We start from the raw sequence: 15,307 nt of genomic DNA, 5'->3' as shown, positions 1-15,307 counted from the left end.
TACAATGATAAAGGAATATATTCACATATATTCACATAATAATATATTCATATAATAAGAGAAAGAGGCATCTCTTTTCTGCTACAGAATAGCAGTAATATATTCATATAATAGAATTTACATAATAACAGAAAGAAGCACCTCTTTCCTCCTACAGAATCCATAATATTAAATGGAGACTGTACTTAGAACTCCATTTTGGATACTCAGTTGATTCAGTAAGGTTTCCGGCTTCAAAGAGTCCAGAAGAAAAGCTCAGTAATTTGTATGCTTTGAGTAGAGAATCATTTAATCTTTCACCCCTGGGCAGGACATCTTCTTTAACCAAGTTTTTTGGAGGGGAGGGGTGGGGATAAGTGGGGGGATGGGTAACACTTGAATGTTCAACCTTCCTAGCCAACAAAACTCCCTCAGTCAGTGGAATGTAGAATCAGATCACCTGTGGATCCATCTGACTGACCACCATCTTCCATTATTGTTTCAAATGGGTTCTAAGAATTGAGTGAAAATGAGTTTGGAAAACCAACCTGACCATTTCTGAGCATTTGTTTCTTCATGTATACCCTGGAGATAATAATATGCATCTGAGGAATTATTACAAGAGCTAAATAAGATGGCATGGTAAAATTCTTAGCAAAGTCCCCAGCCCACAGTGGATTTTCAACAGATGTCAGTGTCTCTCCTCTGTTCACAAGTTCTAACTATTGGTAAAGGCCTTCTGTTTTTGTTTGTTTGGTTGTCCTTGCCTTGATTCCTGTCCCATCCATCTCTATCTCCTTCATCCCTGGGTTATCTCTAATGAAAAGAAAAATCTATAATCAGGTTTTTTGCTGATTGACTTTTACCAATGCACATTTCATACCCACCTTCCATCTGCAAAGTAAAATTTGATTTGTGCAAATAAAATGTCTACCTTGATTAGGACTGATGTCTACTTAAAATCTGAAGGTCTAATCAGGAATAGACTCCTATTTTTTTCTACAGTGCATTTTATTGATTAGAAAAAAATGTACAAACCCAGTCTTTCAAGATCAGGGGTGGCATTTTGAATTCTCAAATAATAGAATCAGCAATTTCTTTAATAGTATATGTTTGAATTGTCTTATTTGTATAGAAATTTGGCTTTATGTTTGTTTGTTTGTTTAAATGTCTTTGTTCAGTGATTATAAAGGCCTAGGTATATCATTGTCCAAAGATAAATGTGTGATCTGCATTGAGACTTAGCATCATAATTCTGTTTGATTTAACATCAACTAGGATGATTAATAAATCCAGGAGTTTTCAGATAAATATGGACAGTTGTGCCCCAAAGACCCAAGTTTTACACTTAGCTCTGAACCTAATGGGAAGTTCAAAGAGTTGGTAAGGACTATCTGGCAACTGTTTCTCTTTTGCTTTGTGGTATTTCTTTATATCATAGACAGTAATGAGGGATGTATCTTGTTCATGTGGAATTTTAAGCAATTGTTGTTCCCTGTCAGACTTTCTCTCATTTGCACTTTGAAACCATTTCTCCTCTTTTATTATTTTTTAAAAGGATTTTATTTATTTATTTTTAGAGAGAGAGTGCAAGAAAGCAGAGGGGAGGGACAGAGGGGGAAGGAGAGGGAGAGAAAATCCAAAGCAGACTGCATGCTGAGCATGGAGCCTGAGATGGGGCTCAATCCTAAGACCCCAAGATCATGGCCTGAGCTGAAACCAAGTGTCAGATGCTTAACCAGCTAAGGCAGCCAAGTGCTCCTCATTTCCCCTCTGTAAATGGTAGTTCCTTTTTATTCTCTTTGGTCTTCCTCTCTGCCAAAATCCTTTTACACCTCTTCCCACACTCCATCTAAAGCTACTTAAAAGAAAAATTATTTATTTGCTTTTATTAACATGAATTATTTGTTTCAGGGGTACAGGTCTTTGATTCATCAGTCTTATGCAATTAAGTCATTTCTACCATAGTAAGAATTTGCTGTTTGCTTTTCTTTGCCTGTTAAGCCTTAAAGTTGGTTCAGACCGCCTTCTTGTCATGGAACGAGCTGCCAGTTGTAAATAAGATGGGTCAGGCATCTGGGCTAAATGAATAGGCTCTGAGTCACTTTGACTGTTCAAGCAGAAGATGGGAGGCATTTGTCAAAGGAAGGGCACGCCTAGACCTTCTGAATGACCTTTCACACTTAAGTTTTCGTAGTGCACCAATGTAGGGAAAGCAAACACAACAATAAAAACAATCAAACATAACCCCAAATCCCCAAAATGACAACAGCAAAGCAAAGCAAAACAAAACAAAACAACATGCCTAAACAAACCTATAAATATTCAGGCCCAGAAAGGTGAGAGCCTGGGGCTACTCTTGCCTCCTTCTCTCTTTTTTTTAATGGGATGAGACCCATCCATTTAGTTCTTATGAGTTGCAGAGACTGTTCTATAGATCAGCTTCCCCAACTGCACCAACCACACAAGGCTTTGTCAAGTGTAAGGCTTTTGTGTGTGTGGTAGAAATGATTGGGCTTTATGCACATCAACGGTTAGCTCCTTTTATGGAAATGAGAAGCCCCTAGCTACTATCCAGCAATTTTTAAAGAATGTTTGCTTTCAAACAAGTTTTTCAGTTTCAGAATGTAAGAGTGAAGACTCCTTTAAACTATAGGGCACATGACAAGCTAGCTTGGTGTCCATGAACTTGCTTTATGTGCGTGACAGCCTTGCTGGTTTTGTGACTGCCATTTGATAGGTGAGAACTGGAGGTGAAGGAGGAGGAAGTAGGCAGATGAAGAGCATATAACAGATAAAGCAAAGAAGGCAGACTGCATTCTTGCACTAGCTGGGTTCTGATTCTTGCCCAAAGGATGTGATGTGATATGTAGATGTGGGGTGATTAATGAGCTCAGCTCAACCTTTAAGTGGTGAGTCCCAGAAGTGGTTTGATACAGGAGGGTGATGTGGGTGGGCATGATCGTGAGGGCTAAAGGGCCCTGAGTATCTTGTTTAAGAACTTAGATTCTGCCCTGTAGGCTACGGGGTGGCACTGATGGGTAACCAAAGTGTGACTCTATTTCTACTTTATAAGGCTCTCTAAAGGCTCACAATCCCTTATCTAAAACTTTTGGAACCAGATGTGAATCAGATTGAGAATTTTTCAAATTTTTGAAAGGGAAAACAATGCATATGTGTTTTATCTGATGTCCCCAGGAGAGGTCTGGGACAGCCCTCCATAATCAAGCACATGAACATTTTTTTCAGGAAAATACGTGACATTAAAAGTAGAGTGATAGGCTGCATGAGGGTTCAGATCTGGCTTGCATCACAGTCGCCATTTTCAGGGCTTTATTGAATTTGGAATCATGGCTGACGGAGTAGGGTGTGTACATCTTTGACATGTGAAGGATCAGCGTACAGGGGTGGAGGGGCAGGAAGTCTGGCTGATGGATTAGAAACCACGCGGTATCAGCGGAATCCAGTCCAGTGACGGCCTGCACCGGTTCACGCAGGCTTATGACCGGTGAATGTTACCATTTCAGCAATGTTGAGAGCTGATTGTTAATTATTGAAACATAAAATTCCACACCAAGCAAATTCAATATAAAGCAAACATAATGAACTCAAGCCTCTTTACTTTCTGACGTTCTTGATTTCACTTTGTTGTTCCATTTGCTCTTCATGCTTCTGGTATTTGTATCATGGAAATGCTACAGGAAGGGGTATTACCGCACACCTCTTCTTAGCTATACCTTCCATGCCGCCATATTGGTCACTTGGAATCAGCCCTGGTGGCAGCGAGTAAACCATGGAAGTCAGCAAATATGAGAGATTAGAGCTCGATGTTTGGCTCCGTGGACTGTCTGAACTCCAGAAAACAAGAGAGAATGTCTTTAAAAAGCCGATGAAATTCAAAAGTATGTCATGTCTGTGGCTGTGATACTATAATAATATACCAAAAAATTGAAATATTTTTCCAGCATTTAGGGGAAAAAAAAAAAACCCCAAAACCTATTATCCTGTTCCATGAAAGTCACTTTTTTCACGGAAAAGGGGGTGAACCCTGAATAGGCAGCTGAGGAAAGCTTACTGCCAAGCAGAGGCTGCAAGGCTGCTGAGGGTCCATGTTCTGGGCCTGAGGCTAGGGCCCAGGCCATTGCTGCTCTCACACCTGACTGCTGACCCCCAGTATGAGCTGGAAATTATAAAAATCCACCTTTTTCTATTTCATCCCTCTTGTGCTCTCTACTGCAAAAGTGTAACATTGGGCACACATTAAAGAAGAAATGCTTCACAGAATTCTGTTCAGCATAGAGCATGTGCTGAAGGGTGCATTTGGGATTGAGAGGTGAACTAATAACCTACAGAGCTGGACTTTGTGGATCTCTGTGTTTAACCATCTGTGAGGGAAGAGTTCAGGGCAGCTGGTGGTCTTTGGCCTGGGAAACAGATGGGTTCACTCTACCGCCGTCCCTGGTTTAGAAGGAAAAGAGAACTCTCCTTTATCGAGAACATGCCATATCCCGAACGTCGCAGAAAGAACTTGGTGCAAGTAATCTCGTTTAATTATCCAAACAGTTTTGTCGTTTGCTTTTTTAAGAACTCATTGAGTACAGTTTTGGGGCAAAATGTGTGTGAGGTGTCCATAGAGCATCTGCATGGAGATGTTGAGTGTATGGCTTTACATAGGGATCAGGTACTATCTTAAGTGATCCTCACACATTTATTTCTTACAGTCTTGTCTTCTATAGTCTCTAAGGGCATTAAATAACATTAAGTCAGTAAAGGCACTTTCCAAGGGCTATCACCCCAATTCAGAGGAGCTGCTTTGTGACGTTCTAAATGTATACAGGTAGATTATTCAGTAAAACTAGAAAAATTAGTTTGAAGGCACTTGTGTGGAGGATATGAGGAGGATGGACAGAGAGGCCAAATGAAGAACTGGAGAGATGCAACCATCAACTCCAGCTAGTTCCCAGTTAGCTGAAACTATTAAGAATAGAATCCTAAGAAGACTCTAGTTAGGACCCAGGCCTCCAGCCCAGCCCATCCTGGAGCTTTATATGTTTCTATAGCTATAAAGACAGGATGGTATTTATCTTAACTTTATCTCCTCCTCTCACTGTCCTTCTTGGCCCTACTGGGAAAGAACTTTTTGAAGAAAATGTGTGTATCGTTTCAGAAGTGATCCATTAAGGCAGCACCAAGGAGAACATCTTGACACTCTGTAAGTCTCAAAAATTGTGTTATAATGGCAATGAAGTAGCTCTTCAGTAGAATGAACTCAAGATGTCTTTGTATATGGTACTTAAGGAGGCAGGAGGAGATGGGATCTTTCTCTCCAACACATTAGTCTGAAGTGGTGGGGCGGATATTCTCATTCCTCTTATTCTTAAATGAGAAGTCTTGCCTCCAGTGGCTGGGGGTCAAGTAACTCCCACTCTTCATTTTTGTGGAATATACAGTGTGTTTTATTGTCTGCCTTCCCCTAAACCCACCAAGGTTTCTATCCTAGCACCTTGGCATAATAAATATATGAAACCCAATTCTCTATCTATGTTGAACATACAGACAATACAAAAGAGGTGAAATCAAGGTGGCAATCTCATGTCATAGAGAGTCTTGGATTTGCAGTCAGAAGACTTGGGTTTGAATCCTTCTTCTGCTACTCACTATCAGTGCAGTGAAGTAAACTTAAGTAGGTTTTGGCATTTGTTTTTTTAATTAGGGTATTTTTTTTAATTATGTTATGCTACTCACCATACGGTACATCATTACTTTTTGATGTAGTGTTCCATGACTCATTGTTTGCGTATAACACCCAATGCTCCATGCAATATGTGCCCTCCTTAATACCCATCACTGGGCTAACTCATCCCCCTCCCCCCTCCCCTCTAAAACCCTCAGTTTGTTTCTCAGTGTCCATAGTCTCTCATGGTTTGCCTCCCCCTCTGATTTTCCTGCCTTCGTTTTTTCTACCTTCTCCTAATGTCCTCCATTCTATTCCTTATGTCCCACAAATAGGTGAAACCATATAATAATTTACTTTCTCTGCTTGACTTAATTCACTTAGCATAATCTCCTCCAGTCCCATCTATGTTGATGCAAAAGTTGGGTATTCATCCTTCCTGATGGCTAAGTAATATTCCATTGTATACATGGATCATATCTTCTTTATCCCTTCATCTGTTGAAGGACATCTTGGCTCCTTCCAGTTTGGCTGTTGTGGACATTGCTGCTATGAACATTGGGGTACATGTGGCCCTTCTTTTCACTCATCTGTATCTTCAGGGCAAATACCCAGTAGTGCAATTGCTAAGTCGTAGGATACCTCTATTTTTAAGTATTTGAGGAACCTCCACATTGTTTTCCAAAGTGGCTGCACCAACTTGCATTCCCACCAACAGTGTAAGAGGGTTCCCCTTTCTCCGCAACCTCTCTAACATTTATTGTTTCTTGTCTTATCAATTTTTGCCATTCTAACTAGTGTAAGGTAGTATCTCAATGTGGTATTGATTTGAATTTCCCTGATGGCTAATGATGATGAACATTTTTTCACGTGTCTGTTAGCCATTTGTATGTTTTCTTTTGAGAACTGACTATTCATGTCTTTTGCCCATTTTTTGACTTGATTATTTGTTTTTTGGGGTGTTGAGTTTGAGAAGTTCTTTATAGATCTTGGATATCAGCCTTTTGTCTGTAGTGTCATTTGCAAAAATCTTCTCCCATTCCCTGGGTTGCCTCTATGTTTTTTTGACTGTTTCCTTTGCTATGTAGAAATCTTTTATCTTGATAAAGTCCCAAAAGTTCATTTTTGCTTTTGTTTCTCTTGCCTATGGAGATGTATCTTGACAGATACATCTTGCTGTGGCCCATGTCAAAGAGGTTGCTGCCTGTGTTCTCCTCTAGGACATTGATGAATTCCTGCCTCACATTGAGGTTTTTCATCCATTTTGAGTTTATCTTGTTTTAATATATTCTTTAGTCCATTAGGAATTCAATGTTCTTGACAGAAGCACAACTATTGTTAATTTTTGATGTATTTTATTCCTGCTTTTCTTCATGCATCTTTGCTAAAGATCAGAAATAATATTAATAAATAACTTACTGAATGTTTAAATTGTACCACATGTTCTGATAAGTGATTTCCCTGCACTTGCCATTATACTGTTATAATACACATGACTTAGATGATCTCTAAATGGCACTTCCCTTGGGCTCTTCCTCATATTTTCCATGTAGCTTTTATAAAGTTACTTGACCATTCATCTATTACTGGGTGATTAATTCCAAACTATCAGTGGCTACAAAAATTTAAGGATTGATATTATTTCGTTTACGTAGAAGCCCTCAGTAAGAGATATTTACCAGTAGGGCAGAGTGAGACTCCACAGTTGGAAAGAGAAATGAAAATATATAAGACATTCTCCGTTTATGTTTTGATTTTTTTAAAAGTCATGTTCTATAGCACTTTGTAGTTAAAAAGTGCTCTTCTTCATTTAATCCAATCTTCATAGGAAACATTACCTCCAGTTTGGAGGTGAGGAAATCAAGGCTCAGAGAATAAGAGAGCTGGGGCTGTAGTGCATTCTGCAGCCCTGACTTTTGCTAAAATGATCCTTTTGCTGTTGTGCCCAGATTCCATTTGCGGCCCTTACTGGGTTGTGGTCTGTCGTTCTTCCAGCAGGAACAGGTTGGATAAAATCAGAATTCTGTTTCTTGGGTGGGGTAAATGGAAGGGTGCTTAACTTAGATTTCCCAGAAGAAAGAGCTATCTTGGAAGCTTAAATAAAAAGAGAGCCATCCTGGAGAGAACGGGATGTTGAGGAACAGACTACTGGAAAGTATTTCCCAGGCACAGGGTGCCCCAGGCACTAATGGATCCCCAAAGCAGCACTGTGGGTGATCACTTTCTTAACTGCGCTCCCATTTGATCCTCAAACAGACCAATGGGGGGAGGCCAGAAGGAACTATTGACTTTATTTTACAGATGAAGAAACCCAGAGATTAAATGACCTGCCTAAGGGCAACCACTTATTAAGGTCACAGTAGGCTTTAACTTCACAGTGCCCCTCACCCAGCCTCCTTGTCTTCTCATTATGTGGCTCATGCTGCTTTTTATGAGTTTTCATCTCTGGAGACAGTGATCACCACAGTTTAAAATTACCTGAATACTCTTTGTGCCTGGGTCCAGTTTCTTTGTTGATTGTGTGCTGTCTGAAGGGAGGAGGACAGATACTCACTGATCAGGTTCAGAGACATTTTCCTGTTTTCCTCTCCAGATCTTACTCTGCTCCTGTTGTTCATTTGACTTTACTTAGTGTTTTCCCCGAATCAACTAAAAAGTCCAATACCTATAGGGGTGGGTGGATGCCTCCAATGGGCTAAGGCCCATCTACGGCCCATCATCTTTTATCTTGTTCCAGTCTAATTGTAAGGAGTATTGAACTACTTTTTAAATGAAAAATACTGCTACTGATAACTTCGGAAAAGTAGAAAGACCCCAAAGAACTCTGGAACCATGGATTTCTGATATTTTTAGTCCTGAGTAATAAACTTACTGTGCAAATTGAGTTGACATTCTGAAGTGTATCTCCTACTCATCCCCATCTATTTTTACATGCATTCTCTTTTAGACCTTTCTACTGAAAGAGTGGTCTTGGAGTGAGTAGCATCAACACCACCTAGGGATTTATTAACAGGGCTCATGCTCGGGACCCACCCCAGACCTACGGAACATGAACCTGAATCTGTTTTCACAGGTTCCCTAGTTGGCTTGTTTGTACATTAAAATTTAAGAAGTTCTTGTTCAGGTCACTCTTGTGCTTATCATCCGAGGAATTTTGTGGCTCCTCACTGCCTACATACTCTTCTGCTGTATCTTTAAAACCCTGTGTATTATGGATTGAATTTGGCTCCCTAGCCCTATTTACTATGATGTCCCTTTACAAATTCTCAAAGTGAACAAATTCTCAAAGTAAACTCAAAGCACATTGGTTTCCTAAAATTCCCGACACAGTGCTTTGGCATCATAGCCATGATTGTACTCCCTCACTTTATTTCGTATGCCGTTCCCTCCATTCTGTTTGTTCAGAACTTTCTGGATCTTCAGAGGTGATATGTTTATCAAGCCTGTCCATATAATTCTCTCAAAATGTTCCCTTTCTTCTTTCTGGTCACATTATACTCCATAGCATAGGTTACATACTGTGAAGGATTCATCCCTTGAGGCAGAGCCTGATTCTGATTCACATTTATCCAAGCCCATCTCTGCCCACCTCCCAGTAGTGTCTGGCATGTTGGGGCTCAGAACCCATCAGGAACTTGACTTGAATTTAATTCTGATAGAGTCATCTCCTGTTTGAAGCCCTCCACTGACACTAACACGGTCCATCCATTGAGTCCTGCCTCCATTTCCCTGGGCCTCCTAGAGACCCCTTGCTTCCTCTCGTGAAAGCACTCAAGCTGGAAAGTGCCTCAAATCCATTAAGATGTTAATGACCTGTGGCAGGACTCTGGCAGCAACAACAGCACCTCTGTTGCCAGAAACCATTTATACTGGGTGGGTGTTTTCGACAACCACTTAATTAAACACATTGCCTTTCTCTATAAATTCCCCATGGCAGCAGACGCATCCAGATAGCTAATGGTCCCGGAGTGACCTGAATTATAGGACAGCGAGGGCATTTAGTTACTGCAGTCACAGATGTACTTGGAAATGTTTGTTTTCCCAAGACTGCTACCAATTAGGGAGGAGTCAGAAAGAGCCAAGAGGTGAAAAAGTCTGATGCAGATAAATGCCCAGTTCCATCACTTACTAGCCATGTGACAAATCTCTTATATCCTCCAGGCCTCAGTTTTATAAATAGTAAAACTATTATTTCATTATTTATATAAATAACATATTAATTATACATAATATATAATAATATATAATACATAAACAACATATTATTTACATTATTGTTTATATTTATAATACATAATATATATGACATATATACTATATATTATTTATATTTATATTATTATTTATTACTTATAAGATGGGGATGGAAAACAGGTTATTAATTTAAGGATTAAATTACTTAATATATGTAGAACACTCACAATGTTTGTAACACCTACAAGGTGTGTATGTACCACCTGAGAGCTGGCTTTTCTTATTATTATTGTTATTGTTATTATTTATATTGACTCATTCATGCATTCATTTGTGTATTCACCAAGCTCCTCCCATAAGCCAGACTCCACCCTAAGTGATGAAAATACCAAAATAACAAGACAAGATTTTTTGCTCAGGGAGCTCTCAGTCTGGAGGGAAGGAGGATATGTAAATGAAGTCAGCATATAATATATGTTGATATACAGCCCTGCAAATGATCTTTCAGGAGCATAGAACTTTGCATTCGTATTGTTGACTTAGGTAAAGGAGATACCCAAGATTATAGAAGAAAGAGAAACTTCCAAAAATATATGATGAAGAAGAACTTCCGAGGAAGAGGGAAAGAACATGTGTAGAATAACAGACATAGGCTCTAGGAACCACAAATTGTTCAGTGTATCTGGGTTATAGTGATCCATAGTAAGAGAGAGAGCTAGAAACAAGCTAGGAAGGTAGAAAGGAAGCAGAAAGTCAGGAATTTTGAATGCCAGGGCTAAGGAGTTTGGATTGCATTTTTTTCCTGCATTTTTTTCCATCCATGGAGATCCATGGATCATTCAAATGCTTTAAATTGATTATGTATTCCCAATTTGCCAACATCATGTCACTCCCCATTACCTCATACTGGCCCCTCTTTATTCCCTTGTTGCAGTGATGGGTGGTGCTCTCTTCCAGTCATGAGCGCCAACAGTAGGCCTCTCATGATCAGTGACCGTAGCTTGGCATCTTGAAATCAGTGTACTAGGAAAATATATACCAAAGAAATGAAATGGGGGCATCATCACTATCATTACTATTATTTTAGAAAGAGTTTACAGTTTACAACACGCCACTGCCGTTATGTTTCCTTCGTGACCACCATAGGCATTTCTTTCTTGAGTTACTGAAAGATATCAAACAGGGTCTTGACATTTTTAGAAAGGTAATAGGTTCTGGAAATGATTTACCAATAATCTAAAGTTAATCTTGATTATTTTGGGACCCGCCAATGTGTGTTTCAGTAAAGAAAATAAATAAGACCTCAACTTTAATATTGAGGCTATCAACGCATTTGGGCCTCTACAGCTGTTATACAAACAACTATTAAAGAGTCTTATGAATAAACATGTTGCCTGATTCACAAACAGCAAATTGTGTTTACTCTATGAGGTACCTAGGCTGTCCTCAAATGCCCTGTTTTAGGGAACATAGGGTGAGTCTAAGAAGAGTAATCTGTGTGAAGAAGCGGGAACTTCTGCTTCCACTGGTCTCTTTAGTAGGAAGAACAAAAAAGTTTAAGAAATGAAATGCTGTGCTTTTTGAATTAATAAAAATGTAGACATTTGAGCAAAGACAATTACCCAGGGCAAAGAAAGACTTATATAATGATAAAAGGGTCAATCTACCAAGAAGACAGAACAACCGTAAATGTGCCTACACCAAACAAGAGAACTGTAAAATATGTGAAATGAAAACTAATAGCATGGGAAGAAGAAATAGACTAATCCATGATTCTAGTTAGAGACTTCAATGCCATTCCCTTAATAAACAATATGACAAATACACTGAAAGTTGGCAAGGATTTAGAAGAACTCCCAATACCAACAGAACCCAATAGGCATTTATAGAACACTGCACCCAGAAAAAGCAGAATTAATGTTTTTTTTAAGTACCCAGAGAATATCTACCAAGATCCAACATCTCCTGAGCCATAAAACATACCTCACCAAATTTAAAATAATTGAAATAATTCAGAAAGTATTCTTCTACCACAATGGAATGAAACAAGAAATTAATAACTGGAAGAGAACAGCAAAATCTCCAAACCGTTAGAATCAACACATTTCTAAACAATCCAAGAGTTTCAAAGAAAAAGGAAGTTTCAAAGGAAATCAAAAGTATATTGAAGCTGAGTTCAAGTAAACATATAACATATGTGAGATTCAGATAAAGCAGTCCTGAGAAATTTGTAGCACTAATGGAAGAATGCTAAAGGCAACTGAGGAAAAGTCTCAAACCAATAACCCAAGCTCCTCCATCAAGAAACTAGAAAACAACAACAATAAGAAAACAAACTTAATAGTAAAATAAGGAAGGAAATAATAAGGATAAGAGTAGAAGTCAATAATAATTTTAAAAAATAGAGAAAATTAATGAAGGAAACGTTGGTTTTCTGAAAAGTTCAATAAAATTGAGAAACTTTTAACAAGGCTGACAAAGAAAAAAGAAATAGGATACAGATTATTAATATCAGAAGTGAAATGGAATATCCCTACAGACCCTGCAAACAACACAATAATAAGTGCAAGAAATAATAAGTGATCATAGCTAAAAGCTCTACACACATAAATTTGCCAATTTAGAAGAAATGGATCAATTCCTCAAAATACTCTACTGACCACAACTCACTCAATATGAAGCAGATAACTTCAGTAGCTCTACAACAATTAGGAAATTGAATTTATAATTAAAGATGCTCCCCAAAAAGAAATCCCCCAGCTGAGGTGATTTCACTGGAGAATTCTATGAAATGTTTAGAGACGAATGAGCACCAATTTACATAATCTTCCTCAGAAAATAGAAGAGGAAGAAACAATTCCCAGCTCATTCTGTGAAGACAGTATTAACCTGATACCAAATCCAGACGAAGACAGTCACAACTAAAACTACAAACCTCTATCTGTCATGAATATAAATGCAAAAATTCTTATTGAAATGTTAGCAAATAGAAATTAAGTAACATATAAAAATAATTATATATCATGACAAAGTAGGGTTTATTCGAGGGATATAAAACTGGTTCAGTATTGGAAAATTAATCAGTGTAATCTACCACATTAACTGGCTAAAGAAGAAAAATTACATGATCAGATAAAATGATGCTGAGAAAGCATTTGGCAAAATTAAACACACACATTTCTGATAAAAGACCTCAAAAATATGCAGCAGGAACTTTTTTGATTTGCTGAAGAATATTTATTAACACCTGTAATTAACAGCTGCTAGTGGGAAAAGACTAGTGCTTTCTTTCTCCTTAAGACTGGGAAGAAAGCAAAAGAGTCAACTCTCAACTACCAGTATTTAACTTGGTAGTGGACGCTCTAGCCAGCACAATAAGGCAAGAAAAGGAAATAAAAGCCACACAGATAAGAAAGGAAGAAATAAAAATTGTCCTTAATTGTAGATGGCATGAAAATCTTTGTAGAAAAACCCAAGAAATCTACAACAAAATTCCCAGAAGTAATAAATTACTTTAGTGAAGTTGCAGGGTACAGGATCATATGAAATCAGCTGTATTTCTATAGGCTAGCATTCAAGAAGTGAAAACAAATTAAAAATACAGTAACATTTATAATTATCCAAAGAAAGAAATACGTAAGTGTAAATATAATAAAATATGTATAGGATTTGGCATGCTGAAAACTACCAAATGCTGATGAACGAAGTCAAAGACCTCAATAAGTGAGAGACATACCATATTCATAGATCTGAAGATGCAGAATAGTCAAGATATCAATTCTCCAATGTTTGACCTGTAGGTTTAACATGATTCCTTTCAAAATCTCAGCAAGGTTTTTTGCAGCTATAAACAATACATTCTAAAATTTTTATAGAGACCTAGGAATCAGAATAGCTGGAACAGTTCTGAAAATGAAGACTAAAGTGCATTTCACTGACCGCTCCTATGTTCTGCTCTGTGACTTCAGTCCCATAGCTGATTGGACAAAGAGGAGCCGATCCATTAACTGGCCCGTGATCCAAAAAGATGGCTCAAAGGAAAGCTCAGGACTAAAAGAATTCTAGATCTTGAGCATTTGAACAGGGAGGAACAGCTATCATGGCTATGAAAGTGGGTCTGGAAGTTCATGTCCAGTTAGGAAACAAAGGTCATAGGCAAGATGAAATTAAAGAGGAACAAACACTGGTAGTAAGCAAGGGAACATGGCAATCAAGAGGAAACATGCAATGTGCAGAGACCCAGAAATCATGATAGAGACAGCCCCCGAGGGAATAGCTTTTGATCCTTGTGGCTTTCCAGCTTTCATAAAGTCCAACTGCGCAATGGTTCCTGCTCTTGGATTTCTGTGGGATTCCTCAGAGTATTTATATATCTCCTCTTTCTGGGCTCACCCAATCTGGGCTGTGTCTTCTGTACCCGAAGAGCTGAACTGACATGGTGCAGTAAATAGACATCTCTCCCAGTTAAAAAGAATAATACAATGGAGGTGGCACAAAGTGAGCATTTGCTGTATCTTGTCCCACTGTTCTTTCTTCTCTGCCGCCTTCTCAAAATTAGGCCTTGTTCTCTTGCCAGCTTTTTTGGCTTCTGATCAAGTGAATATCCCCAAAGTCAATTCAGGGGAGGAGAGAACTCCTCAGGGGGTGGGCCTCCTGTTAGCCCCTGGTGCGCTGGGGGGACTTGAGCTATTCAACAGCTATTCAGTAGTTCTGTGGAGAAGAGAGAAGGATGGGGTGTGCCCAGAGTCTTTTCTTCTGTGTAGCTTTTAAAATACCCTCTTACTGATGGTACTGTGACAGGGAGAGCAAAGTTGCCTGGCTGTATATGAAAAATAAGTGGGAGAAGCAGCTGGATGGGATGTATATTGCCTGGGCTAGGGGTGTCCAAAGAGCTGGATTCTAGTCTTGCCTCTGTTACTCAGTACTAGGTGCATGTTGCTTTATTGGGGCTTGGTTTCTCCATCTGTAAAGTGGAGGATAACAATCGTTTACTATGAAAGACATTCATAAATCACGAAGAAACTGTAGTTGTTCCAGCATGGGATGTGGCTTCCGTTTACCTCTCCCTCCGCTCTCCTCCTTGCTCCCTTCACCTTGGTCATGCCGACTTCCTTGATGTTCTATGAAATGTGATGGAGCCTGTCTCTGGGCTTTTGCACTAGCTCTTCACTTCACCTAGATATAATTTCCACAGATACCCTCATCTCACTTTTACCTAGGTCTTCACATTTACGTGTCCATTTCCTTTTGTCTGTGTGCCTTCCTAGAATGGGGTGTGCCTAGAATGTAAGCACGAGAGGAACAGGGGCTTGTTTGGCTCACCACTATACCAGTAGAGCCTGGAGCATAATTATGGCTCAATAAATATTTGTTGGATCATTAAAGGGGATTATGTCTGGACTGGATATCTAGTATTGCTTCTCTAAAGAAAGACCTTCCTTGGGGCATCTGAGTGTCTTA

General features: G+C 39.0%; 1 protein-coding gene across 1 annotated transcript in view; it reads left to right on the top strand.

Annotated features, from left to right (window-relative positions):
* The window catches only part of TPRG1 (tumor protein p63 regulated 1), a 152,865-nt gene that overhangs the window by 45,086 nt on the left and 92,472 nt on the right, over positions 1-15,307 (top strand). The window lies entirely within an intron of this gene.

This window comes from Mustela lutreola, chromosome 2, assembly GCF_030435805.1.
Source record: "Mustela lutreola isolate mMusLut2 chromosome 2, mMusLut2.pri, whole genome shotgun sequence".
NCBI classification, from domain to species: domain Eukaryota; kingdom Metazoa; phylum Chordata; class Mammalia; order Carnivora; family Mustelidae; genus Mustela; species Mustela lutreola.
This window is presented reverse-complemented; position numbering and strand designations above follow the sequence as displayed.